Here is a 26,871-nt window from a genome sequence, read left to right as displayed (position 1 = left end):
TAATTAAACTCAAGTTGCTGGCTGGATTTAAGAGTGTCTTTTCAGCCTTGTGGACAGAAAACAATTACTATGTTAAAATCAATTCTGATTTACTTTGGAAAAGGAAATGGATTTGAGGCTCTTGTGTTGATTGTCAATACCTAATATGGAATAGCAACAAATTCAATTCTAAACTTTGCTGATTGGTACTCGTGTTGAAGATGTGTCCTCTTGTATTTTATTTGGATGGATTGTGCAGGCAGCTCAAGTCACAGATGACAAAACAAATGGAGGCAGCTCTTTTGGGCAAAGTAATGAGAGGGGGTTGAAGCTGAGAGATAATTTGTAATGCTGAAGCAATTGGACTATTAATAAAGATGCCGCTTATCAATCAAAGTGTATACTGCGAAGGTTGTGTATTCAAATGGACACTGCCTGTTCCAATTCAAGGAACACTGTTCAACTGCTGCAAATAGAAAATAAAGAAGACGTTAGAAATACACAGCAAATCTGTGGGCATCTATAAACCAAAGGTTTAGCGGTCTATATCCTCTGTTAGTGTGTAAATGTGTTCACTTAATTTCCATTTCCATGCCACAAATCTTCATCTGTATTATCTAATTACATAGAAGTATCCTCCAATGCTTTTTTTTGTTTCTAAATACCCTCTGTAGAGAATAATAGGAACTAATTGCAAATGTAAATCACATTTTATACAACACACAAATGCATCAACAAATCCCGGATTCTGGGAGTTTACGCTGAATATTATTTGTGCGTGGCTGACACAAATAAAATTCAGGGGGTCCTGAGCGTTTTTGCATGTGAATCCTAGAAAGCTTGACAAGTACGTACAGAAAGCAATTAGGAAAGCAAATGAAGTGTTAGCTGTTATTACCAAGGGACTGGAGTACAAGCAAACAAGTGTTGCTGTGATTTTTTACAACTTTAGCAAGTGAAGTATACCCAGTCATTGAGTATGTTTCATGAATATCCTGAGTACATAGAGACTGGGGGATGTCATGACAATGCTGGTGGTTAGAATTGAAGTAGATTAGCTGTTACCTTCTTAAATGTTGGTGAAGCATCGAAAAACCAAACAGCTAAAATCAATCCTTTTATCTTATTTACTGTACCTCAACAGCAGCAGGTTCACAGATTCCATGCGCAGTCTGATGACACAAACGTTAGCAGTACTCCGAAACTAGAGAAGGAAAATAGATTACTTACTCAGTCATTTTCACAGTGTGTTCTCTTAGCTGTGATTTTTTTGTTCTCTACAATGGAATAGATAGCTAGGCACCAATGGAATAAATTTTGCACATATGAAATGAAAACATTGCCTATCTATAGACTACACTTTCAGTAGAGGAAAAGAGGAAAATAAGGTATTTTTAACACGTCTTATTTAGTGGTTCCAAGCCCAGGCATTGGGCAAGTGATTTAATGGAAACATTTTCGAAACACAGAAGATGAAAGTTAAGGAGGTGTAAGTTACCACTGAGATCAGTCCACCATGCATATGAGATTATCTGTGATTGCAGCTCCTTTACAGAAGCTTCCTTGTGGTTTCTCCCAGGCCACCATCGTTACTTTGGCAGAAGTTCTATTTTTATTAAAATCTCATCAACATTGTGGCTTTCACCCAAAATTAAAAGAAAATCCGAGGGTGAAGAGAGTCAACTGGAATTCCATATATGTTGTTTCAGAGTTTAACAGGCATATGACCAAGATCAGACTGCTGAAAATTTGGAATGTAAATGTCACAAGCCTTTGTTCTTAAAAGCCTCAAATGGTCACAGTATTTAATTTAGGCAGCACAAACTGAGATTACTTTGTTGAATTAATTCACTTTCTTGTCCTCCTTTATTTTGATTTCATGCTGAAACCACTCTTTATTACACCGAACATCAGGGTCTCAGCTAACTAAAACAGGGTTGTCAATCACTGTCTAAATCTCTGTTCCAATCAAAGGTTGAACAGAGGAAGCAATATTTTGGTAAATTTCTGTGCCTCGACAGCACTGATGTTACCCATTTTATTTTCAGTCAGATACTTTACCTTAATAGGTCTGTCCATCATTCCTACCATTACTAGGGGTGATGAGAAATGCAGGAGAGGGAATTGAGGTCGGGTTAAGGAAGTGGCAGCACCTAAATTAAAATGGCAAGAATAGGCTTTACTGTTCTTAATTGTCTTGTATCTTGGAACAGAACATTAATTAGAAACTATTTGGATACAGCCTAGACCAGGGGTGGGCAAACTTTTTGACTTGTGGGCCACAAAGGGTTCTAAAATTTGACAGGACCAGGAGCAGACGGACGGAGTGTTTCGGTAATACACCTCATAAGAGAAAATAAAATATCATGGGATATGTAGAAAACATGTGCTTTAATTTCAATTGAAAATGAACAAATGCATTACAACAAAATATCCGTCTTTGAAGTCCCATGGTATTTAGCTATTTATTGAAATGACTTTTAAAACACTGAAAATTAAATGAATAAAATAAAGCTTTTTTAATAGTAACAGTTATTATTTTAAAGCACTGAAAATTCTGTTATCCTTCAAGATATTATCATCATCACTCTCCTCCTGACTGTCTTTATTTCAAAAACGGTAGGAGATGCAGGTCTACTTGTCCTGCTCCTTCTTATTCAATTGTCCCTTGTGCCAAAACTCAACAACGACCAGCACAAAGACAGAACAGTGACAGCGCGCCAGTTTGCGGAGCGTGTTATTTGATCTGGAGCGCATTTTTTATTTTGAGAACGTACGTGCACCTGCACACTACTCATGTCCATCACTTAACAGAAATGACATGTAACATGTAAGGCTTATTGAAAAAAATATTTTCAAATGCATTTTTTACATAACACAACGAAGAAACATATTTTTAATTTCAGTGGGAACAGTGTTGTTGGTCTCCCTTTTTAGCCAGCGCATCAAAGTCTGGATTTAGTTTTGTCGTGGCGATTCTCAGGATGGATCTGAGGTGTTGGTCAGTTAACTTGGATCTGTGGTTGGCTTTGTTGATGTTCATGACACTGAACGCCTGATCACACAGATAGGTCGAGCCAAACAAAGAGTAAAGCGCAAGTGTGGAGTAATACGCTGCACCTCAACAAAGGTCAATGTGTAGCGGTGTGCTACATGCAGCGCTAAAATTACGGAGTTGGTAACTGCAGTCGAAGAAAAAAACTTTATTCGAAATCCCCAGCCTCACTTTTAAGCCTCCCTCAACCTGCCCCCCGTGGCACAGAGGCTCCAAAGCTCTGTGCTCGCAAATCCCCGCAGGCTATCTCCCTTAGCCGGAACGCTGGCTAATTGTGAGCCGGTTCGGATGTGCCAGGAAATGGGTCGCCTCAAATGTATATAGAGTGCGTCATCTATTGGGAAAACGCCAGAATTGCGGGGAAAAAACGTTAACAAGGTTTATTAATATAATTTCATCAAGTTCTGCGGGCCGGATTAAAAAGCTTAACGGGCCGCATATGGCCCGCGGGCCGTAGTTTGCCCATGCCTGGCCTAGACCATTTCTCATGCGCAAGAGAAGACAATCAATGTGAAGAATTGGGTTCTTTATGTCCCGTGCATATTCTCAACCTTGGGAATCTATGGGGCTGTGCACTAGCTGTAGAGCAAGGACAGAGTCCCTTTTGGTTCTGTAAAACACGGACTGTTCGCACTTTCTGATATGTGACTGTTTCACAGACGGGCTCCTAACTTCTGAACTATCCATTCAGCTTAACACTTCCCCTCACAGTGACCGTCTCTCGCTGAATTTTCTTAATATATCTTTTGTTAAATCACGACCTCTTGGAAACTCTGGGGTAAGGCACATGCTGTCCTGTTCTTCTGCGGAATTTAGAAGCTCTTTTCTAAAGATGCTTTCTTCTGTTTTCTAACAGTGTGTTTTTCATTCAACATTTATAATAGATGATCGTTGTAGACTTGTAAAGGAGTGCAGCCCTTAGGCACCTCGAAGTACAGCTTGCACCTGCTCACAGAACAAAGTGATTGTTTATGTTGTACTATATTCAATTACATTATCTTCAATTAAGCCAGTAAAATTTTTAATTTAATTCCTGCATTTTTTTTTCCAGATCTGACAGTTTATGTGTTACTATTCTGAGCTTTGCAGTTGCCCAGTTAGTAGCACAGTGCAGAGAGCATGTTGTAATAGATCTGCATTGTGCTTGTGTACATTTGCTCAACCCCATCCCTTTAAGAAGGGCTGATGTCAGCAACTGTGTCAGGTCAGAGTAATGGTTAAAATGCACACAACTTCTTGTGCTGCATGACCCTTTCAGGAGCTGGAAACTGTAATAAGATATTAGAGTTTGTTTTGTTCATTATTTAATCCCACCCTTAAATCGTAGCAAGAGTTGCAGTGTGTTGGAGGGAAATTACATATCTGAATGAAAATATGCTGGCCTCCCATTTTCCATTCTTCCTGTCAACCATTATAAGCCCTGGCCTCTCCACTGAGTTCACCTCAATTCTCCCAACCCTCATGTGGTCAGATGCTTTTCTTTTGTTTGTTACCAATCTTCGGTCCGGCCTCACTTACAGCCTTGCTGCCCTGTTAAACCAATCAGCATGTGACACTGAAGGCAGGTTCGTTCCGGGTAGCATTCCACAACCAGATGGCACTTCCTCTATCCCCTTCATCTCGTTGCAGCCGATACCCTTACCTGAACGGAAACAAAACTGCCCTCAGTTTTGTTCAGAGGAGTGAGTAGGTGCCCTGCAGTTTAGGGGTCTCGTTCATTTCTTTTATTGTGTTTTTTATATTTTTAGAGATAAGCACAGTTACAGCCCCTTCAGGCCCAATGAGCCCACACCGCCCAATTACGTCCACAAGATCAATTCACCTACTAACTCCTACATCTTTGGACTGTGAGTGGATACTGGAGCACCCGTGTAGTCACGGAAAACGTCCAAATTCCTTACAGACAGCAGTGAGAACTGAACCTGGGTTACTTTGCTGTAGCATTGTTGTGCTAACCACTACGTTGCTCTGCCCACCCTGATGCAGGGACATGGTGCCCACTTCTGACTTGGAACTTTCAGCAGATTCAGCAGAGGGCAGAGTATTGTCTGAACGGTGTCGAGTTAGGTAAGGGAGAAATGCAAAGAGACCTAGGAGTCCTAGTTCACCAGTCAATGAAGGTGAATGAGCAAGTGCAACAGGCAGTGAAGAGGGCAAATGGAATGTTGGCCTTTGTTACAAGGGGAGTTGAATACAAGAGCAAGGATGTTCTTTTGCATTTGTACAGGGCCCTGGTGAGACCACACCTGGAATATTGTGTACAGTTTTGGTCTCCAGGTTTAAGGAAGGACATTCTGGCAATTGAGGAAGTGTAGCGTAGATTCACTAGGTTGATTCCTGGGATGGCAGGGCTGTCTTACGCAGAGAGATTGGAGAGATTGGGCTTGTACACGCTGGAATTGAGGAGATTGAGAGGGGATCTGATTGAAACGTTTAAGATAATTAAAGGATTTGATAGGATTGAGGCAGGAAATATGTTCCAGATGTTGGGAGAGTCTAGTACCAGAGGGCATGGATTGAGAATAAGAGGTCAGTTATTTAAAACAGAGTTGAGGAAGAGCTTCTTCTCCCAGAGAGTTGTGGAGGTGTGGAATGCACTGCCTCGGAAGACAGTGGAGGCCAATTCTCTGGATGCTTTCAAGAAGGAGCTGGATCGATATCTGATAGATAGGGGAATCAAGGGAAATGGGGACAAGGCAGGGACTGGGTATTGATAGTGAATGATCAGCCATGATCTCAGAATGGCGGTGCAGACTCGAGGGGCCGAATGGTCTACTTCTGCACCTATTGTCTATTGTCTATTTTAGAGTCAAGGTTGTTTAATGTCATTTTTTTTCCAGTACAGAAGTGTAAAGAAGAACAAAATAATTGTTACTCCGAATCTGATGCAGCAGGAAAGGACAATAAGATAAGAAACATAATAATAAAACACAATAAATATAAAAGCGTAAAACAGCTTGTATAGGTAGACAGATTGTATGTTCATAAAGTGACGCTGGGCACAGGAGTGTCTACATAAGATGACTGATAGGAAGTGATGTGGTGGTGGTGGTTGGGGGTGTAGAGGGTGAGTTAGTGGGTGGAGGTGTGGATCGTCCTTACTGCTCATGCAAAGAAACTGGTTTTGAATCTGGTGGTCTTGGTGTGAGTGGTATGTAACCTCCTCCCTGATGGGAGTGGGACAAACAGTCTATGAGCAGGGTGGGTGGGATCCTTCATGATGTTACTGACCCATTACCAGCACCTTTCTGTATATGTGTCCTTGATGGTGGGTAGGCTGGTGCCAGTGTTGCGTGGGGCAGTTCTGACCACCCGTTGTAGAGGCTTCCTGTCCGCTACTGTGCAGCTTCCTTACTGATGCTGCTTGTTAGGACGCTCTCTACTGCACATCTGCAGAACGAAGTGAGTTTGATGTACAAACGTACATAGTCCAGCTCTCTTCAGCCGCCTCGAAGTAGAGGTGTTGGTGAGCTTGCTTGATCGTGTGGGATGTGTTCTGGGACCATGAGAGGTTGTGTGAGACGGGCACTCCCAGGGATTTGAAGCTGCTTGCAGCTTCCACTGCTGTGCAGCCAACGTAAGAAGGCTTTGAGTGGTGTGAGTTCTTCTGAACTCAAGGACCACCTCCTTTGTCTCATTGACATTCAGATTATTTGCCTGGCACGAGGCCTTGAGCTCTTCCACCTCTTCTCTGTAGGACATCCCATCACTGTCGGTGATGAGCCCCACCACTGTCGTATCATCGGAGAATTTGACAATGTGATCACTCAGATGCTTGGCCATAACAACTGGCACAGCACACAGCCCGAGGGGCACCCGTGTTGAAGATGATGGAGACTTTAAGTGTACTTAATAAGTAGTTTCTGAATTTAGCACTAACACCACTCTTGTTGTAAAGCAAAATTGCAACTTGCTTGCTTCAAGAAGTCATTATGTTGGCTTCCACCCTTTTAGGTGTTAAAACTCGGGCTGCAAGATTCCCAGATTGCAGCTAGACAGCATGGCGTAGTAAAGTTGTGACCCCTGGTGCTGCCTCTGTGTGTTCCATTTTATTACCACATACCAAACAGGTGCAAATTGGGAGGTTAAATGACCATTGTAAATGCCCCCAGTATCGAGTTGTGTGGTAGCATCTGAGGAGAGTTGATGGAAATGGGGGGGGGGGGGGAGAAATAAACTGGGATTAATTTAGGATTAGTGAAAATATGTACTTTTAGTCAGGGTGGACTAGGTAGCCCGAAGAGCCTGTTTCAGGACTCACTTCAACGCAGTCTGTAGATACTGTCAAGACGAGAAAGAATGGTGACTAGGGAAGGAAAAAGCAGAGCAAGAAGGGATAAGGGTACATAGGTGGTACAGGGAAGAACAACACAGTCAAAATGCCAGAGGAACTCAGCAGGCCAGGCAGCATCTATGGAAAAAAAGCACAATCAATGTTTCGGGCCAAGGCCCTTTGGCAGGACTGGAGAGAAAAGGCTGAGGAGTAGATTTAAAAGGTGGAGGGAGGGGAGAGAGAATCACCTAGTGATAGGTGAAACCTGAGGGGGGAGAGATGAAGTAAAGAGCTGGGAAGTTGATTGGTGAAAGAGACAGAAGGCCATGGAAGAAAGAAAAGGGGGAGGAGCACCAGGAGGAGGCGATGGGTGGGCAAGGACATAAGATGAGAGTGGGAAAAGGGGATGGGAAATGGTGAGGGGGGGTGGGGGGCTTCACTGGAAGTTTGACGTTCATGCCATCAGATTGGAAGCTACCCAAACAGAATGTAAGATGTTATTCCTCCAACGTAAACGTGGCCTTATCATGACAGTGGAGGAGGCCATCGATGGTCATATCAGAATGGGAATGAGAAGTGAAATTAAAATGGGTGGCCACGGAGAGATCCTGCTTTTTCTGGCCGACAGAGCGTAGATGCTTGGCGAAGCGGTCTCCCAATCTACGTCGGGTCTCATCAATATACAGGAGGCCACACTGGGCACAGTATATGACCCCAACAGACTCACAGGGGCCTTGAGGTCCCACTGTGAGATCTACAAACTGAATTAAAACTGCCAGTCTCGGTATTTACATGTAAGCCAATCTCTTTCTTTGACTGGAAGCTTTATGTAAGGATTCTTTTCAACATTAAAAACAATATTCTGATGGAAGGAAGAATCTTTAAATCACACATTGCCCACTATTTATTACTAAGTCCTCATTGTTGTGAACTAATTTTTAAGGTGGTGGGTCACAGTTTTTTGATACAATTTCTATCACTAAATACCGTAACTAAAATGAACCACGCAGTTTGATCAGATTCATACCTAATTCTTACCTGATTCTGATATTATGGGAAATTGAGTGGGGAATGACATCTAGAAACACCGTTTAATTTGGGGAAAACTTCTATTGAAAATGATCATCCAAACAGATAAATTTTGCTTTTTATGCAGGATTTATACATAAAATCAAATGTAAATGAGTTCCATTATTGGCTGTCTTTTCTGAAAGGACACAGTAACCAATTTGTACTGTAATCTCAATCCCATTCTCTTGTCTTCTCCCCATAACCAGTTACACCCTGACTAATCAAGATCCTATCAATCCTTGCTTTAAACATACCCAATGATTTGGCATCCACAGCTATCTGTGGCAATGAATTCCACAGATTCACCACCTCCTGGCTAAAGAAATTCTCCTCACCTTTGTTATAAAGAGACATCCATCTATTCTGAGGCTGTGCCCTCTGGTCCTAGACCAGGGGTCAGCAACCTTTACCACTGAAAGAGCCACTTGGACCCGTTTCCCACAGAAAAGAAAACACTGGGAGCCGCAAAACCCGTTTGACATTTAAAATGAAATAACACTGCATACAACGTTTTTTTTGCCTTTATGCTATGTATAAACAAACTATAATGTGTTGCATTTATGAAATTGATGAACTCCTGCAGAGAAAACAAAATTACATTTCTGCATGCAACAAAAACATTTTGAACTCCGAAAAAAAGACGTTGGGTTGAAAGTTACTTTTAAGTAAAATATTCAATGTCTATTTGAGTCCTTCTTGTATTTATGAAAAACGCCGAACTTAAATTTTCCGCCAGCAGCAAACCAAAAATAACGTCAGCCAGCTGTCATCCTGAAAAATGAAAGGACTATTTCACTGAACAATGAAAAAATATGAATATAAGTAAAATAATAGGCAATTAAAATATTTATCATACTTGGTTAATGGGATTTCTGCTCCTGGACCTCAGCGCACAGCGTCTGCACATCAGGGCTGTATGATGTCACCTTCATCTTTACACAGGATCGCAAGCTGTCATCTGTGAGGTTTTCAATATCACTCCATTTGTGTTTCTGAGCAAGAACGGCCTTCTGACGGGCAACATCTTCAAGGTCTGCTGTCAAGCGTCTAAACTTGGACACCCATATGTCTTTGTCGGCTATGTCGGCCAGTTCCATCTCAAGATCAGGTTGACTCACACCTGCCAATGCAGTCGTATTCAGTAGGGAAGGATCGATGCTTAAGGGAGTGACCGGGAAGGATAATGTGTTTTTTTCCTCTCTGAACTCACAGAAGCGTTTCCCAAACGATGTTTGCATTGCGATGATTGCAGAATGTAAATACTCCGAAATTATCATGTCGTGACCTTGTTTGAACTCTCTCAAATTGGGGAAGTGAGACAATGTGCCTTTCTGTAAATCTCTGGCAAGCACTGTCAACTTGCGCTCGAATGCCAAAACATCCTCCAACATGTGCAGGGCTGTACGTCCTTACCCCTGAAGAGCTGTGTTCAGCGTGTTCAGGTGCGCTGTCATGTCTACCATGAAGTGTAGCTTTTCCAGCCACTCTGGCTGTTCCAGCTCAGGAAAGGTGAGCCCTTTGCTGCCCAGGAAAGTTTTCACTTCTTCCAGACACGCGACAAAGCGTTTCAGCACCTTCCGTCTGGACAGCCAGCGATAAAAACACGTTGTAGCGGTGTCAGTAAACTGCAGTCAAAGATAGCTTTATTCGAACTAAACAGCCTTGCTTTTAAGCCTCCCTCAACCCAGCCCCCATGGACGCAGATGCTGCAAAAGACGCGTACTCACAAACCCCCGTAGGCTATCTCCCTTAGCCGGAATGCTGGCTAATTGTGAGCCGTTTCGGATGTGGCAGGAAATGTGTCGCTACACTTAGGTTGTACAAGATCACCATAATTACATTTCAAAAGCTAACAAACTAACATAAAATACATTTTAATTAAATACTGACCAATTATTTCCCAAAGCCACAGGGAGCCGCAGCACAGAGGTGAAAGAGCCACAAATGGCTCGGGAGCCGCAGGTTGCCGACCCCCGTCCTAGACTCTCCCACTATAGGAAACATCCTCTCTACATCCACTCTATACAGGCCTTTCAATATCCAATAGCCTTTAATGAGCCTCTTTCTAAACTCCAGCAAGTACAGGTCCAAAGTCATCGAATGTTCTTCATTTGTTAACCCTTTCATTCCTGGAATAATTCTCATGAACCTGCTCTGGACCCTCTCCGATGCCAGTACTTCTTTTCCTAGATAAGGGGCCCAAAATTGCTCACAATGCGCCTGGTGCAGCCTGGCCAATGCCTTATAAAGCTTCAGCATTACATCCTTGCTTTTATATTCTAGTCTTGAAATGAATGCTAACATTATATTTGCCTTCCTCACCATCGACTCAACCTATAAGTTAACCTTTAGGGAATTCTGCATAAGGACTCGCTAGTCCCATTATAGTTCTGATTTCTGTATTTTCTCTTTGTTCAAAGAAGTCTATGCATCTAATCCTTCTACCAAAGCACAATGACCATACACTTCCTTACACTATGTTCATCTGCCTCTTCTTTGTCCATTCTCCTAATCTGTCAAAGTCCTTCTGTGGCCTCTCCACTTCCTCAGCACTACGTGTCCCTCCACCTACCTCGGTATCATTTGCAAGTTGTTGCCATAAAGCCATCAATTCCGTCATCCAAATCATTGGCATATACCCTGAAAAGAAACAGTCCTAACACTGATCACTGAGGAGCACAACTAGTCACTAACAGCCAAGCAGAAAAGGCCCCCGTTATTCCCGCTTTTTGTTTCCAGCCAATCAGCCAATCTTCTATTTATTTGGATAACAATGTTGTTAACATGGTTGGGAAGTTTTCTGGATGACACAAAATGTCGTAGTGTAGTGGACAACAAAGGTGGTTGTCTGGGTTAATACAAGATCTATGAGAACTGGGGAGTATCCAAGTATTGGCAGATGGATTTCAACTCCAACAAGTATGAGATGTTTCCTTTTTGTCAGCTAACCTGTGGAAGGACTTGCACAGTAAGCAGCAGGACCTTGCAGAGCGTTGTCAACCAGAGCCAGCAACTTAGGGACATGGTTCCCTGATAGTTCCCCGGAAGTATTGACAAGTAGCATCCTCTCTGGATGGAGTACCTGGCTGAGTACTGAAGACTTGTGCTGACCAACTGGTTGGTGCATTCGTGGATATCTTCCACCTTTTCCTCCGGCAGTGTGTGGTACCCACCTGCTTCAAGCAGGCTTCAATCGTACTGGTGCCCAAGAAGAACATGGTAACCTGTCTAAATGACTGTCACCTAGTGGCACTTACATCCACAAGGATGAAGTGTTTTGTGAGGCAGGTGTTAAAGCATATCAGCTCCTGTCTGATTGGTGGCTTGGATCCACTCCATTTTGCCTACAAAAGCCACAGGTCCACAGCATATGCAACTCATTGGCTCTTCTGGAACATCTGGACAGCAAAGATGCATATATAAGGATGCTCTTTATCGATTACAGCTTGGCATTTACATCATCATCCCCTCTAGTCAGTGAACTCCGAGACCTGGGCCTCAATACCCACTTGTGCAATTCGATCCTGGATTTCCTCACTTGTAGACTTCAGTCAGTTCAGATTGGCAAAGCACCCCCTCCACAATCTCCATCAGCACAGGAGCACTACAGGGATGTGTACTTTGCCACCTGCTCTATACACTTTACACTTGTGACTGTGTGGCTAAGTACAGCTCCAACACCATATACAAGTTTGCTGATGACACCACAGTTGTGGGCCGAATCAAAGGGGTGATGAATCAGCATACAGGAGGGAGATTGAAAACTTGGCTGAGTGGTGTAATTAGACCAACCTTCCACTCAATGTCAATAAGACCAAAGGATTGATTGTAGATTTCAGGAGAGGGAAACCAGAGGTCCTTGCACCAGTACTCATTGGAGCATCAGAGGTGGAGAGGGTCGGTAAGTTTAAATTCCTGGATGTCACTATCTCAGAGGACCTGGACTTATCATATAAATATTATTTCGAAGAAGGCATGACATCTCCTCTACTTCCTCAGGAGTCTGCAGAGGTTCAGCATGTCATCGAAAACCTTGGTAGACTTCTAATGTTGTGTGGTGGAAAGTGTGATGACTGGCTGCATTACGGCCTGGTATGGGACACTAATTCCTTTGAGTAGAAAATCCTACATAAGGTAGTGGATTCGGCCTAGCATATCATGGGTAAAACCCTCCCAACCATTGAAAGCATCTACATGAAACGTTACCGTAGAAAAGCAGCATCCATCATCAAAGATCTTCCTCCAGGCCCTGCTCTTTTCTCTCTGCTGCCATCAGGTAGAAGGTACAAGATCCTTAGGACTTACACCACCAGGTTTTTAGAACAATTACTGCCCCTCAACCATCAGGCTCTTGAACAAAAGAGGATAGCTACACTCATTTAAGGACTCTGTTACAATGTTATTTCATGCTTGTTACTTATTGCTATTTATTTATATCTGCATTTGCACTGCTTGTTTGCAGTTAACAGTTCCGGATGTTTACCGTTACTGTTCTGTAGATTTGTTAAGTATGCGTACAGAAAAAGAATCTCAGGGTTGTATGTGGTGGCGTGTAGTCTGATAATAAATTTTACTTTGAACTTTGGTTAGACTGGGTGAAGAAGGCTTCTGGAGTGCTTGATCTCATCGGTCAAGGCATTGAGAACAGAAGTTGGGATATCATGTTATGCAACTGTGCAAGTGGTTGGTTAGACCACGCATGGAATGTTGTGCACAGTGTTGATCTTCTAACTATAAGGAGGATGTCATTAAGCTGGAGAGGGTGCAGAAAAGCCACACAAAGATGCTACCAGGGATGAAGGCTTGAGTTATAAGGAGAGAAAGGATAAGATAGACCTTTCTTTCCTGGACTATAGGAGACTAAGGAGTGAAATTATACAAACATTTGTAGATGTATATGAAATCATGAGTGGCAAATAAGGTGGCCACAGTCGTTCTTTTGCTGGTTGGGAGGGTCTAAAGCTTGTTGTCATAGATTTAAGGTGAAAGATTTTGAAAAGACCTGAGGGGTAGCTTCTTTGCAGAGTGAGAAAGCTGGGAAAATGAAAAGAGCTGGCAGTGGAAGTATTTAAAAGTCAGACAGATATGATATGTGGATAGAGAAGATATAGAGGGAGGTGGGGAAGTGGGACAAGCTTGGAGAGATATCTTTGTTAGCATAGATGAATTCAGCCAAAGGCCCTATTTCTGTGACTCTTATTTCTAAAAAAGAAAAAAAAATTAAAACTGTAGATGCTTGAGATACGAAAAAAGACCAGAATATTCTAGAAACAGTCAGCATCTGAGGAGGGCAAGAAAAATTGAGTTACATTTCATATTGAAGAACCTTTTTCTGATAAAGGTCCCATGATCTGAAACATTAACTCTATTTCTCTTTCTACCAAGGCTTTAAGGGCTGAACATTTTCAGTATTTTCTATGTTCATTTCTAATAAATTAATACTCTGGGTCTCTTTGTGGGAACTGGCACAAATCGAATTGTCTCGGCCGATCTATGTAGGGGAAATTTGAGTACTGAAGAAGGTCATTGAAATCTACCACTCTTCTTAGACATAAATATTTTCTTTGTCTTTGGATACAGCCAATGAGGTTTAACCAATTATGAAAAACATCTAGAAGAGAAGTTAGCATCTTAGAATGTTTCACATTTTCCAGTCTGCAAGCAAGATAGAGGGCCATCAATTTCCCTAATAGTTACTCATAAAATATTTTGAGACCCATCACTTTACCTAATGTTTGCAATGATTGTAGGTAGTCTAAAATATGCAGATATCTTTGGCACTGAGTGAATGTTCATCTCTTTAAAAATAAACAAATATTAGCTTTCATTCCGCTTCAGGTTTGTAAGTGTGAGGTTTTTAATCTCATTGAAAAGCTGATGGCGTAGACACTCATAAACCCTGCATGTGGATGAAATAGAGGAGTACAGAGTTTGTGAATAGAGAAAGCACGAACTTCTGCATGGTTGATTTTCCATCCTCAGACTGATGGTGCTGAGCTCAGTTTGGAGTTGGAGTTGAAACATGCATTTCCTCTCTGAATCTGGGAAGCTTGCTACCAAACAGTTCAGCAAAGCCATTTGTTTCAGTAGAGAGGAGTGGTAAGTGAGGGAGAAAGGCAACTTGTAGTTCATTTTCATTATTAATTTAAACTTTTAATTTAAAAAAATATACTTTTAGTCTTGCTTAATCAACAGCTCTCAAATGGTATTGAATAAGATGTCAGAGACATTCACAGCCATGCCTTTAACGTTTAAAGTATGTTTATCATCAAAGTACATATTGGTCATCATATGCTACCTTGAGATTCATTTTCTTGCAGGCATTCACAGAACAAAGCAATACATAAGAATCGATGAAAAACACTGAACTGTGTCGCCCAGCAACCCAACAATTTAACCCTAGCCTACTCACGGGACAATTTACAATGACCAGCTAACCTACTAACCAGTGTATCTTTAGGCTGTGGGAGGACACTGGGGCACCCAGAAGAAACGCACACGCACACGGGAAGGACCGTGCAAACCTACTTACAGGAGACACTGGAATTGAACTCGGAACCCTAATGCCCTGAGCTGCAATACTGTGCTAACCGCTATGCCATCGTGGCACCCGGAAGTAAACACGACAAGCTGTGCATATACAAAATAAATAATAAGGAGACGAGTTGTAGAGTACACTTGAAAGTGAGCCCATACTGCTAGTGGGACAGCTTAACCAGGCTTCAAAGCATTTCAGTGCATGGGACATATTGAGCCTCCTGATAGTGGCTCTGTGTATCACCCACTCAAAGTAAAACCAAGTTTAGAACCTTGGCAAGACGTTACTGTGGGTGGTAAACCATTCTGTGGTATTCCAGACCAGTGTGGCTGCAGCAACTGAGGGACAACACAAACCTCCAGGGTGACTCAACGGGTCAGTCAGTGTCTATATAGGGAAAGGAGCAGGATCTGTTTCATTAAACTGAAACACTGATTTGTTTGATAATTATGACTTGGTCCTTATTAAAGAAAAATAGACAAGACTAAGATAGAAATAAAATTAATGCTATTTGTTTTTCACGTTGCCCATTCCCAGTAAGCATTTAAACAGGTCCAAGCCACCATGGTGTTAGCTTCAATCCAACTTGCATCCTGGTCACGTACTCTTGCCAAATGTGCAGTGCCAGCTCATGGGGCGAGTGTCCAGTTTTATTTTAAATACAGCTGCTTCCCACTCTTGTCAGTTTATCTTTCTTCCTTCCGGGGTTTGAGCACTATCTGTACCGTTGAAATAAAATGGCCATTTTGAGTAAGGAAGTACATCTCTGCCAATGCTTAGATTGCCACTAAAATAAAGGACTTGTCTCAGCAATGCTTGGGAAGAGGTGACCTGGACCACACCATAGCACAAAATGTGAAAGAATAGCCAAACAGAACAGATTTAGATAGAGCAAGCAATTATTTCAGTTACAAAATCTTGTCCTGCTACACTTTGACCATGTTTGGTTCTGGTTTGAAAACAAAATCTCCTCAAAACCACAAGAGACCATTGACGCTGCTGTTGCTTTGTGGTGATTTCTTGGAGGTCAGAGTCCATTTAGTTCCCATTGAGACATTTTCTCCATATTCTCCAGACGGGAGGAGGGAATGGGGAATGAGAAAGGGAAGTAGATGGAAAAACAATAGGTTAAATCTCCACCAAATTTCTAAAGAAATATTAGATTTTTGTCTCACTAATAAGAGCTGATACTGCTTATAATTGTGAATGGCTGCTTTGTTTTACACAGGTTAGGTTGAGTAGTGACTTTATTGGAACTGATGGGTTACGCCAGTGATTATGAAGTTCAACTCTTACTGAAAGTTCAGATGATGCTTTCAGAAAAGCAATGACTGATCAGGTTACAGCCTCAATATGTTTCCACCTTATTTCATTATATTTCATGGAGAACCTTTATGAATTTTTGATTCTTGTTTTATTGAAAGCAGCCCTCAGTTTATACTAGAGTACATGAATTTTGTTTCATTTATTTACTAATAGAAGGTTAAATGAATAATTATTAAACAGCAGGAAGTAAAAATTATTTATCTTTATGTATAAATACTTCCACAACAATGAAATGTCTGTAGAATTTAAATAATTACAAATGTCAGTAGATCTATTGAAAACATTTTAAAATAAAGGTTGCCTTTGTTTGAACAGTAGTTATCAGAATGATAAATTCTTCTGAACAATGTCTCTTTCATCAAATGCCATGAATGAAAAGCTCGATCAGTAACTGGTATCTTCACGTTACTTAAACCCAGAGCACTTGCAGAATCAAAATATGAGCACCCTAAAAAGTAAGCCTGTACTTCCCAATCAGTCTGTTCTTCCTGTTAGGTCCACAGAGTCTTGCACTTCATATTGTATGCCAATATTCATTTCAGCTAAAAAAAATAAATTAACTTGTTTAAAAAAGAACTCATTGTAACAAGGTACTTGTGGGGATGGGGGCAAAGGATGTTGAGCGTTTGCGCAGTTTTGGCAGTACGTGAGGAGTAACACAGTAACTGAAACATTTAGAAAAGGGGAGGATTTATGCAGTTATATTGCCGGCTTTTGTCTGGAGATTGCCACTGAGATCCAGGTAGTCTCAGTGGATACTTAGAAAATTGTTTACTCTCCTTATTAGCTTCTGGAAACCGCTGTACATGGTTGTAGTCCAGAGAGAGAAACAGGCCCTGTAGCACACTACATCTGCACCAACCATTAACCATCCATTTTACAATGATCCTATATTTTTCTTCTAATCAACGCCATCCAGGTTCTATCATTCACCTACACACAAGGGCCAACTACCTATCGCCTACTTACTGCCTGTTACGTTGGTGGCGTTTCGGGCAGAAGTAAAGATCCTCCGACTCAGCCTACCCATATCGCCACACACAGATGTAGAAGGATTCTCCATTGCCATTTCTGCAACAAGTATTTTTGACTAGTCAGGGTTGTCAACCTTGAGCTGAACACCCAGACCTGGAGGACTGGTGGAGCACTCTTAGCCTTTGACCTATCTGGAATGGGTGACCCGACCAAGAGCCAAAGCACAAAGCCCTGACTCTAGGCAGCTTAGCTCACCAGGTCATTGAGGCACACAAGCCTCCAAACCTGGACAAGTTTGTGGTCCTTTTGAAGGATGAGCTGGTCAACCTGCATGTATTTAGGAAGTGAGAGGAAACTTGACCCCCCCAGACCCAGAGAAAAGTTGTGCATTCACAAGGAGAACTTACAGACTCCACTCAGCACCTGGGATCACAATAGATTCTGGACCTTTGGCATGCAGAGCAGTGGCCTTTACTGTGCCACCTTGTCTCAAAGGTGTTAGAGCATAACTCCAGAATGGATACTGGATAGATGTGGCTCAAAATTAACAGATGCCTTCAATGTAACAAAGGCACCCAATGAGAAGTTTTTTAAAAATTGTTAAAGACTAAAATTTACCCACAAGAAACCTGAACTATTCACCAATTACATGAATATTTCTGATTTATGGGGATGTTTTCACCTTTATTATTTATTTTTAACTTGATATTCAAAGCCACAACTCAAGTCATATTTCTAATCTTCAGATAGTAATTGTGTATGCTGAGTTCTTATTTTGCTGAATATACTTTGAAAGTTCCTAAATCTAAGAACACGTGGAACCATTTCTATAATAATCAAACTGTGTGTGCATTGATCCCATGCTCTCTTCACTCAACCAGCTAACACAACAGGCATTATTTCAGGTAAGTCAGGAACTTACCATGTACACAGTGAGAGGACAAAATGTTGTTTACTTCCATCCCTATCATCTAGATCTAATTTGCCTTCACTAAGTTGTGTCTTATCACCATAAATACTTGTGAGTGAGTGAGGCCCCCATTGGTTGGGCCTCCCTTGGACGTGCAGCCTAGCTGTCTAGATATGCAAGCATGGGCCGTATGATATGGAGAGCAAGCTGTTGCCCATGTAGCAAGCTCCCCCTTGCCATGCATCTGAAACGAGAGAATGATACAACGTCGCAGGAGCTGCCAGTCAGCGTTGAACTCAACAAAGGACTGCCTTAGAGACACTAGCTCCAGATTTTTCCTTCGGGACTTAAGTGGGTATAGCTGCAAGGCAGCGAAGGTTTGATATCAGAGTTTTCCTTCTCCTAGATGAGCTGCCAGCCATCTGCCTGAAGCCATAAACACTTAAATATCATAGATAATAGCAACTGAGGGCAGTTTTATTCTTACAGCTTGAAGAATGAGGGAATTAGCATTTTATTGATTACTGAGAAATCACCATAATCTCATAACCTTTTCTGGTGACTAAAATTAAAAATTGGCTGCAGGCGGTAAGCAGGTAGTTTCTGAGAGGCTGAGATGGCATAAACATTGGGAGGTATCTAATGTAAAGGTAAATAAGCACTCACTCACATTATATACCATTTATTGCCCCGCAGTTTTCACAAGCCAGCTTGTCCTTTAATTCCCCTCTCCCCTGCTGAACTGACAACACATCTTCTATCCCCTTTAGGTGGTATCTATTGCACCTCAAATCAAGAATCCCACTGCACACCTCTTCCACAATAATTCTTACAAAATACACAAAAGGACATGATCAAAACTAATACAATGACAAACAATCTGTCAAAATGACTACACAGTGAAAATAGGGTTTACTGCATAAACATTATTCATTAATTTTTCAGGTTCTAGGGTACGATGAGAAAGGCTAGCACTTATTGCCCCTCCCTAATTGCTTATGTGGCATTCTGGGTAACTGCAGTGGGTAGCCCCCTAGCATTCACTAAGTGCTGCCCTCCAGTGTTTGCTCTGTGGAAGAACAAGGCAATTTACCATCAATCTACAGACATTCCTCTCAGGGACTTGGGCGAGATTATTTTTTATTTGTGGCAGTAAGTTCTTCTGAAATTGTAGCCATGTATGCTATTTGTGCTATGTGTAGTCTGCTGTATGCTGTGGGTAATGCGTTTTGCACATTGGCCCTAGAAGAATGATGTTTTGTTTGGCTATATTCATGTCTAGTTGGAATGATAATTAAACCTGAACCTGATTTACAAGTTGGCCACAGTTATGGGTCTTTTAGAGGGAAAGATGAGTTTGAGTTCATGTTGCTCTTTATTTTCTCTGCAATACAATTACAGTGAAATCATTTACTCTGAAGCACAGTCCATATTAGTCAAGAAAATGCTCCGGATATTTTGATACAACTAAGTCCTGCGAGGCTAGAAAGATAAGATAACCTGGTTTGGGTTGGGAGGACAATGAGAAAAACTCATTCTTGTTCGATTAGCAAAATCCGATCTTTCAGTCATGGAGTATGTGGGAAGGGCTTTGACAATTCAGCCAAAAATATGATACTCGCGATAGATGCTGACTGGCTAGCAAGTGGTTGTGTACTGTGCTGGAGGATCAAACTGGATTATGAGCTCAAACTTCTGACATAAATCAAAAGTTGTACATGATCTTTTTGAATTTGTACAAAAAAAATAGGGGTCCTGTTGAATTTGAAAATGGATTATTCTGGAGGATTTATGGTGAATAGAAATGTGTACTCAGCAGTAATAAAATGACTTTGCACTTTACAAACAGGAATGTGTTATGGCCTTGGTAAGCTGCCAGGCTGTTGAATAGTGTTCCATTTGGGAATGCTCGAAGCAAAAGGAAACTAAATAGAAATTACAGCTTGCGACATTGTCAACTTAATTTCTCCTGTTGTACAGACTTCTGAACATCTAACACTCAAAATAATTCAACAGACCATTACTGTTAGTCTTAACAGATATCTGAATGAAAGACACCTCTCCGGCCACTTTTCGGGCAACTGACCTGCAAGATATTCTTTACTCCTTTAAGAAACTTGAAGTTGCCTCTGTCAGCTTCTACCAACAGAACTGTAAACCCTAATAGTGTTGTAAAACTATCTTCAATCCAAGTAGTTTAAGTGATGGAGCAGGGATCTTGCATCTGTATTGTTTTAGGACAAATCCCAGAACTGCCAGCGAGATCAGCCTGCTAATGTTTAAATTGATCTCAGTCATTCACTCTCGGTTGGACTGCTGTGTGGGGCTGCTGGTGCTGATGGGAGTTCTTGAGGGCTGTGTGACTGTGGGGTTAGGTAGGGGTTTGATGTTATTAATTGCAGTGTTTCCTGCATCACCAAAAATGAGACCCAGGTCTGCTAGTTCCAGAAATATTTGCATAATTCCTTGTAAAATCTGTAGTTTGCATTATCTCCACATTTCTTGATTTCTTGATGCACTGAAAATGTGAGGAATGATAGCCAGTTGAATTAAAGAAAAGAATCAACAGTGCTGAAAATAAATTTAAAATAATTCAACAGAACCAGTTGTAACTTCTTGTGAAACTCTCATACCAAAAACTCACTCTATCAATCAGACAAGGATCAGTACTTGACCCATGGACTATGGCGTTGATAGCAATGTCCTGCGACAGATTTTGCTTTCTGGAACATTTATACCTTTTTATTTTGATTGTGTTTTGGCTCCCTTTCCTTCAAAGTGTAATGCTTATTTAAAATCTGTTTATTTTCCATTTAGACGTGAGTTGGAGCTAAAAATGGATTTTTTTATTTACCTGGTTTTCTTGTGTACTTCAACCAATTTTACAAAACAACGTCTGATAACACTATTTTTAACACCAGTTGAATCTTTTTTTTAAATGGTGCTTCACATAATTATCAGCACATGTCTGTGAAGAATAGGGGTTATGTTTCATGACTCTTAAAGCATAAAATCTAATTGAATGAAAACATGCGAGTTTGGAATTTGATTCTGACTTTGTTTTTACTTTAAGCAAGACGTACATGTATGCCGTGGCATTGTAATGATGTATGCCATTAAATATTTTTACATTTAACCTGCAATTCATTATGAAAACAAAGAAGGCTAATCAAGCAATATATTTACAACTTCTATATACAGGCATAATAAATTTTAAATTGTCTCCATTCAGGGCTGAATAATTAATTGCTGTTGAAGCCACTTGTTGCTGGGTAGTATGGTGCAGATTTACTGTGTCTTATTCCATCATTTTCAGGAATGACTGAAACTGTTCCACGTCATTGTCACTGACTAAGTGTTCTGGAACATCAGTCCTTGCAAAGAGGCTTCTCAACACATTAACTGTGTGTGAGGCTGCAGTGGAGACAACTGGGAACACTTCTGGCCACTTTGTAGTTGCATCAACTAATACTAAAAAAATTCGTCCCTGTGAATGGTCGGACAGAATCGACGTGAATCCTCTGCCGGGGTGATGCTGCCCATTCCCAGAGATGCAGAGGTGCTGCGTTTAACATCTTCTGGATCCTAAGCAATGCATGCCAAGCTGCTCAATCTGCTGATCTGTCGCAGGCCTCCTGACAAAGTTTTGAGCGAATGCCTTCATTTTGACCACACCTCATTGTACCTCCTCTAACGCTTCAGCTCTTAGCTAGAATGGTACAACTCTTAATCCCCACATGAGGCAACTCCAGTCAAGGGCAAATTCATCCTGGTGCTGGTAAAAATGGGGGGAATTGGAGTTCCTGCTGCACATTCCGGCCATTTTGGATGGCCATATAGACCTCAGACAGTGATGGTTTCCATTTGAATCATCTCTGCTGTAATAGGGAGGCTTTCAATTTGCATCTGGGATAGTATGTCAAGAGGAGAGTCCTCTTTTGTAAATTTTTCAGATATTTTCTAAGGGTAAACAGGACAATCCATCAGCATTTTCCTGAACTTGATCTAGTATTTGTGTCCTCCAAGAAACAGAGTTCATCTCTGCATTTGTGCTGCTGCTGTTAGTGTAATCACCTTCTGGGGATTGAAAATGGACTCCAGTGGTTGATGATCAGTGACGGGGATAAACTCTCTCCCATATAGGTATTGGTTGAAATGTTTGTAATACCCTGGTTTAAGACCATGTTCTATGTCATTAATATAGTTATGCTTTTGGGCATTTTATTTTTTGCAAATCTCCTCCAAGATCTTAAAAAAAGTGTAATTTTAATTGCATTATACATTTGATAATACACAGTTTCAATCAGATGTTTCATTTTGCTGTTAAAATAATATTTCAGTTGATTAAGTTAGGCTTGTTGTAATTAGCCGATAGTATTTGCTTTGTTAACGTTTTGTCAATAAGGATGTTTGAGAAAATTTTGGGTAGCCATTTTCTGGAGAGAGCGTGGCATCGAAGACGTTTCGAGAAGGAAAGAGAAAGGCAGAGAATGGAAACAGAGAACCAACAGTACCGAAGAAACACAGTGAAACACTCAGAGAAGTAAATTTGGAAGGACAGACGCAGATGACAGAAAATACTTATGCAGACTATGGTTTCAGGGAAATGTACAACTAACTTTAGTGAGCCAGTTAGTGGATGACATTGGATAAAGTTTGACACCTTTTTCTGTGGACGTTGCCTGGATCGTTATTTTTTCACTTGGACTGGTACTTCAGGGCAGAATCATTCCTGTACCGTGAGCAAGCGAAGTGAAGCAAATCTGAATGATTATGCAACAATGAGCTTCAACGATTACGTGCACAATATACTTTGACATATAAGTGACAGGTCTTTTTCTTTATTTTTGTTTGTTATTGTCGTGACTGTGCAACTGCATATCAATTATATAAAGGCACACACACTGGAGTGGGTTTAGCTCGTCTACTCACATTGCAGAGAAAAAGAGAGAGCCACCCAAATGAGCATGTATAGAGAGAACTACAAATCAATGCGCATGCATAAGTTATCAGCCACTAGGTAGTGTTAAGGCAGTAATTGCATTAAAAGAAATAGATCCATATATTACAGTTATAATTTAAAATATTTCATTAATACAATTTCAATTTAAGTTTATACTGGTGTGAGATAAATTATTGCTTCTGTGGTTAAGAAGGCATACGGTGTAATGGCCTTCACCAATCGTGGGATTGAGTTCAGGAGCTGAGAGGTAATGTTGCAGCTGTGTAGGACCCTGGTCAGACCCCACTTGGTGTACTGTGTTCAGTTCTGGTCACCTCACTACAGGAAGGATGTGGAAATCATAGAAAGGGTGCAGAGGAGATTTACAAGGACGTTGTCCGGATTGGAGGGCATGTCTTATGAGAATAGGTTGAGTGAACTCGGGCTTTTCTCCTTGGAGCGACGGAGGATGAGAGGTGACCTGATAGAGGTGTATAAGATGATGATAAGCATTGGTCATGTGGATAGTCAGAGGCTTTTTCCCCAGGCTGAAATGGCTAATACAAGAGTGCACAGTTTTTTGGTGCTTGGAAGCAGGTACAGAGGAGATGTCAGGGGTAAGTTTTTTACGCAGAGTGGTGAGTGCGTGGAATGGGCTGCTGGCGGTGGTGATGGAGGTGGAAATGATAGGGTCTTTTAAGAGACTCCTGGACGGATATATGGAGCTTAGAAAAATAGAGGGCTATGGGTAAGCCTAGGCAGTTCTATGGTAAGGACATGTTCAGCACAGCTTTATGGGCCGAAGGGCCTGTATAGTGCTGTAGGTTTTCTATGTTTCCTGGTGAACAGTATATTTACATGGGTGTGTCAGGTAATTGTCTTATTTTCCCCTTAGAAGAAGCATTCAAACTTCTTATGTTTTTGTGTTTACCTGAAATATACCCACCCTAGACCTATTTGTTTACTGGTAATGGACTTTTCATTGTTATTCCCATGCATTGTCGAGTTCTGTTGCTGTTAGTTTGCATTCACAGTAACAGCTAAATCACTACAAGCCTACGGTGAGAGAGGACATCATTACACCCTAAACCAGATTCAAGACCTCACTGTCAATCTGAGTGTAATTTATCTCTGTAGCAGTAAGGGAGCATGATGCCAACTTCCATCATTGAATCGAATTGACTCTATTTCTTACCTTCACATACATGAGGAGTAAAAATCTTTACGTTACACTGAATGTGCAATGTGCAAATTCTAGTAATTTGTAATAAATAGTATTGTACAGTAAGATATCCAATAGAACAGTCAATATAGCTTAGAAATACAGTTGTGTCAGTTTGGATTAATCAGTCTGATGGCCTGGTGGAAGAAGCTGTCCCGGATCCTCTTGGTCCTGACTTTTATGCTGCGGAACAGTTTGTGGTTAGGGTGACCTGGGTCCCCAGTGAACCTTTTTATGCAGCTTTCACTGTAAATGTCCTGAATAGCGGGAAGTTCGTATCCACAGATGAGCTGGGCTGTCCGCACCACTCTCTGCAGAGTCCTGCGATTGTGGGAAGTACAGTTCCCGGACCAGGCAGTGATATGGCCAGTGGGGATTCCTCTCAATTGTGCCCCTGTAGAAAGTCCTTAGGATTTGGGGACTCATTCCGAACTTCTTCAACCATCTCAGGCGAAGGAGGCGCTGTTGTGCCTTTTTCATCACACAGCCAGTATGTACAGACCACGTGAGATCCTCAGTGATGTGTATACCAAGGAACTTGAAGTTGATGTCAATAGGGGTTAGCCTATCTCCATTCCTCCTGTAATCCACAACCAGCTCCTTTGTTTTTGTAACATTGAGGGAGAGGTTATTTTCTTGACACCACTGTGTCAGGGTGATGACTTCTTCTCTGTAGGCTGCCTCGTTATTATCTGAGATAAGGCCAATCAATGTAGTGTCATCGGCAAATTTAAATAGCAGTTTGGAGCTGTGGGTGGTGACATGGTCATGTGTATACAGAGAGTAAAGACGGGGCTTAGGGCACAGCCCTGGGGGGGGGGCTCCTGTGTTGGGGGTCAGAGGGCAGAGGTGAGGGTTCCCACTCTTACCACTTGCCAGTGATCTGACAAGAAGTCTAGGATTCAACTGCACGAGTCAGGTTGAAGACCGAGGTCTCTGAGCTTCTTGTCGACCCTGGATGGAACTATGGTGTTGAATGCTGAACTGTAGTCCAAGAACAGCATTCTCACATAAGCATCCTTCTTCTCCAGATGTGTAAGGACAGCGCGAAGAGCAGTGGCTGTTGTGTCATCTGTCAGTTGGTTGTGTTGGTAGGCAAATTGTAGGGGGTCCCGTGTGGGTGGCAGCAGGCTGCAGATGTAATCCTTGACCAGCCTCTCAAAACATTGGCTTATTATTGAGGTGAGTGCAACAGGATGCCAATCGTCCAGACATGTTACCTGGAATTTTTAGGTGCAGAGACAATTAGGATATTTTGAAGCAGAGTACTCTACACTGGGAGAGGAAGAGGTAAAAAAAAATGTCTGCAAACACACCAGCCATTTCTGCTGCACACACTCAGAGTACCCGCCCTGGGATGCCGTCTGGTCCCACAGCCTTGTGGCTGTCCACTCAATGGAAACACCTGCGTACTTCAGCCTCAGAGATGACCAAGGTGCAGGTGGCTTCAGCAGCTCTCCCTGGGGGCTCAGTGTTGGCGACATTGAACCAAATGTAAAAAAGATATAGTGTATCTGGGAGAGAGACAGCGATGTTGGCAGCACCACCGTGTCTATCTTTGAAGGCTGCAATGGTGTACAGACCTTTGCCATAAGCTGCATGTGTTGCTGGTGGAAAGTTGTGCCCCGGATCTTGTCCCTGTATTGTCATTTCACTGGCTTGATGACTTTGCATAGATCATAGCCGCATTTCCTGAGTTCCTGGTGATTACTGACAGCGAAAGCTCCGTCTTGCACAGTGAGTGCAGCATGCATGGAGTTATTGAACCAGGGTTTCTGGTTTGGATAGACCCTGACCAATTTTTGTAACATGCGACACGATTGCACCTATCTCTTAATCTGAGACATCACAGGGAAACTTGACTGAATGTTGTGGATCATAATGTGTGAATACAATGTCTAATGTCACCACTTCCTTTATCTTTTTGAAAGCCAACTCACACGGCTTTGTCCATTGCCATTTCTTCCTGATCTGCGGTAATGATTTCAATTGATGAAGCACTGTAGCTGGGTTTGGCAGGAACCTGTTAAGGTAATTTGACTCATCCAGAAAAGGACTGCAACTGTGACATGACCTTTGTCCTTGGGGCATCCACCACTGCTTGAATTTTCTCAGCACACTTGTGTAATTCTTGTGTGTCAATGGTGTGACCACAGTAAGTGATGCGTGGTTTAAAGAATTCACACTCGTTACTTCATGCTCTGATCCTATAATCTTCTAATATTTTTTACACTGTCTTGAGATTTTGGAGATGTTGCTTGTCATTCTTACTTGTAACAATGATGCCATCCAGGTAACACTGAGCACCTGAGCAGCCTTGCGGCACCTGGTCCATAGCTTTATGCAAGAGTGTAGGTGTAGATGCTACTCCAAAAATAAGCCTATTATAGCCCTTTGTGCTGAGGAAACTCTTTGGACTTTTCTTCCATTTCCATCTGTAGATAGGCTTCAGCTAAGTCCATTCTAACTCAAATATCTCACTGCATTTCAACAGGTAGGTAATCATCTCTGGTTCTTTGAAAGCTTCCTCTCCAAAACATAAAAACTAATTGAAAGGAAAATAAGGGAATCGGGAATGCA

At 41.8% G+C, this 26,871-nt stretch overlaps 1 protein-coding gene across 2 annotated transcripts in view; it reads left to right on the top strand.

Annotated features, from left to right (window-relative positions):
* The window catches only part of abtb2b (ankyrin repeat and BTB (POZ) domain containing 2b), a 203,775-nt gene that overhangs the window by 105,959 nt on the left and 70,945 nt on the right, over positions 1–26,871 (top strand). The gene's annotated exons all lie outside the window — the stretch shown is intronic.

This window comes from Hypanus sabinus, chromosome 7 (genome assembly GCF_030144855.1).
Source record: "Hypanus sabinus isolate sHypSab1 chromosome 7, sHypSab1.hap1, whole genome shotgun sequence".
Taxonomy (NCBI): domain Eukaryota; kingdom Metazoa; phylum Chordata; class Chondrichthyes; order Myliobatiformes; family Dasyatidae; genus Hypanus; species Hypanus sabinus.
This window is presented reverse-complemented; position numbering and strand designations above follow the sequence as displayed.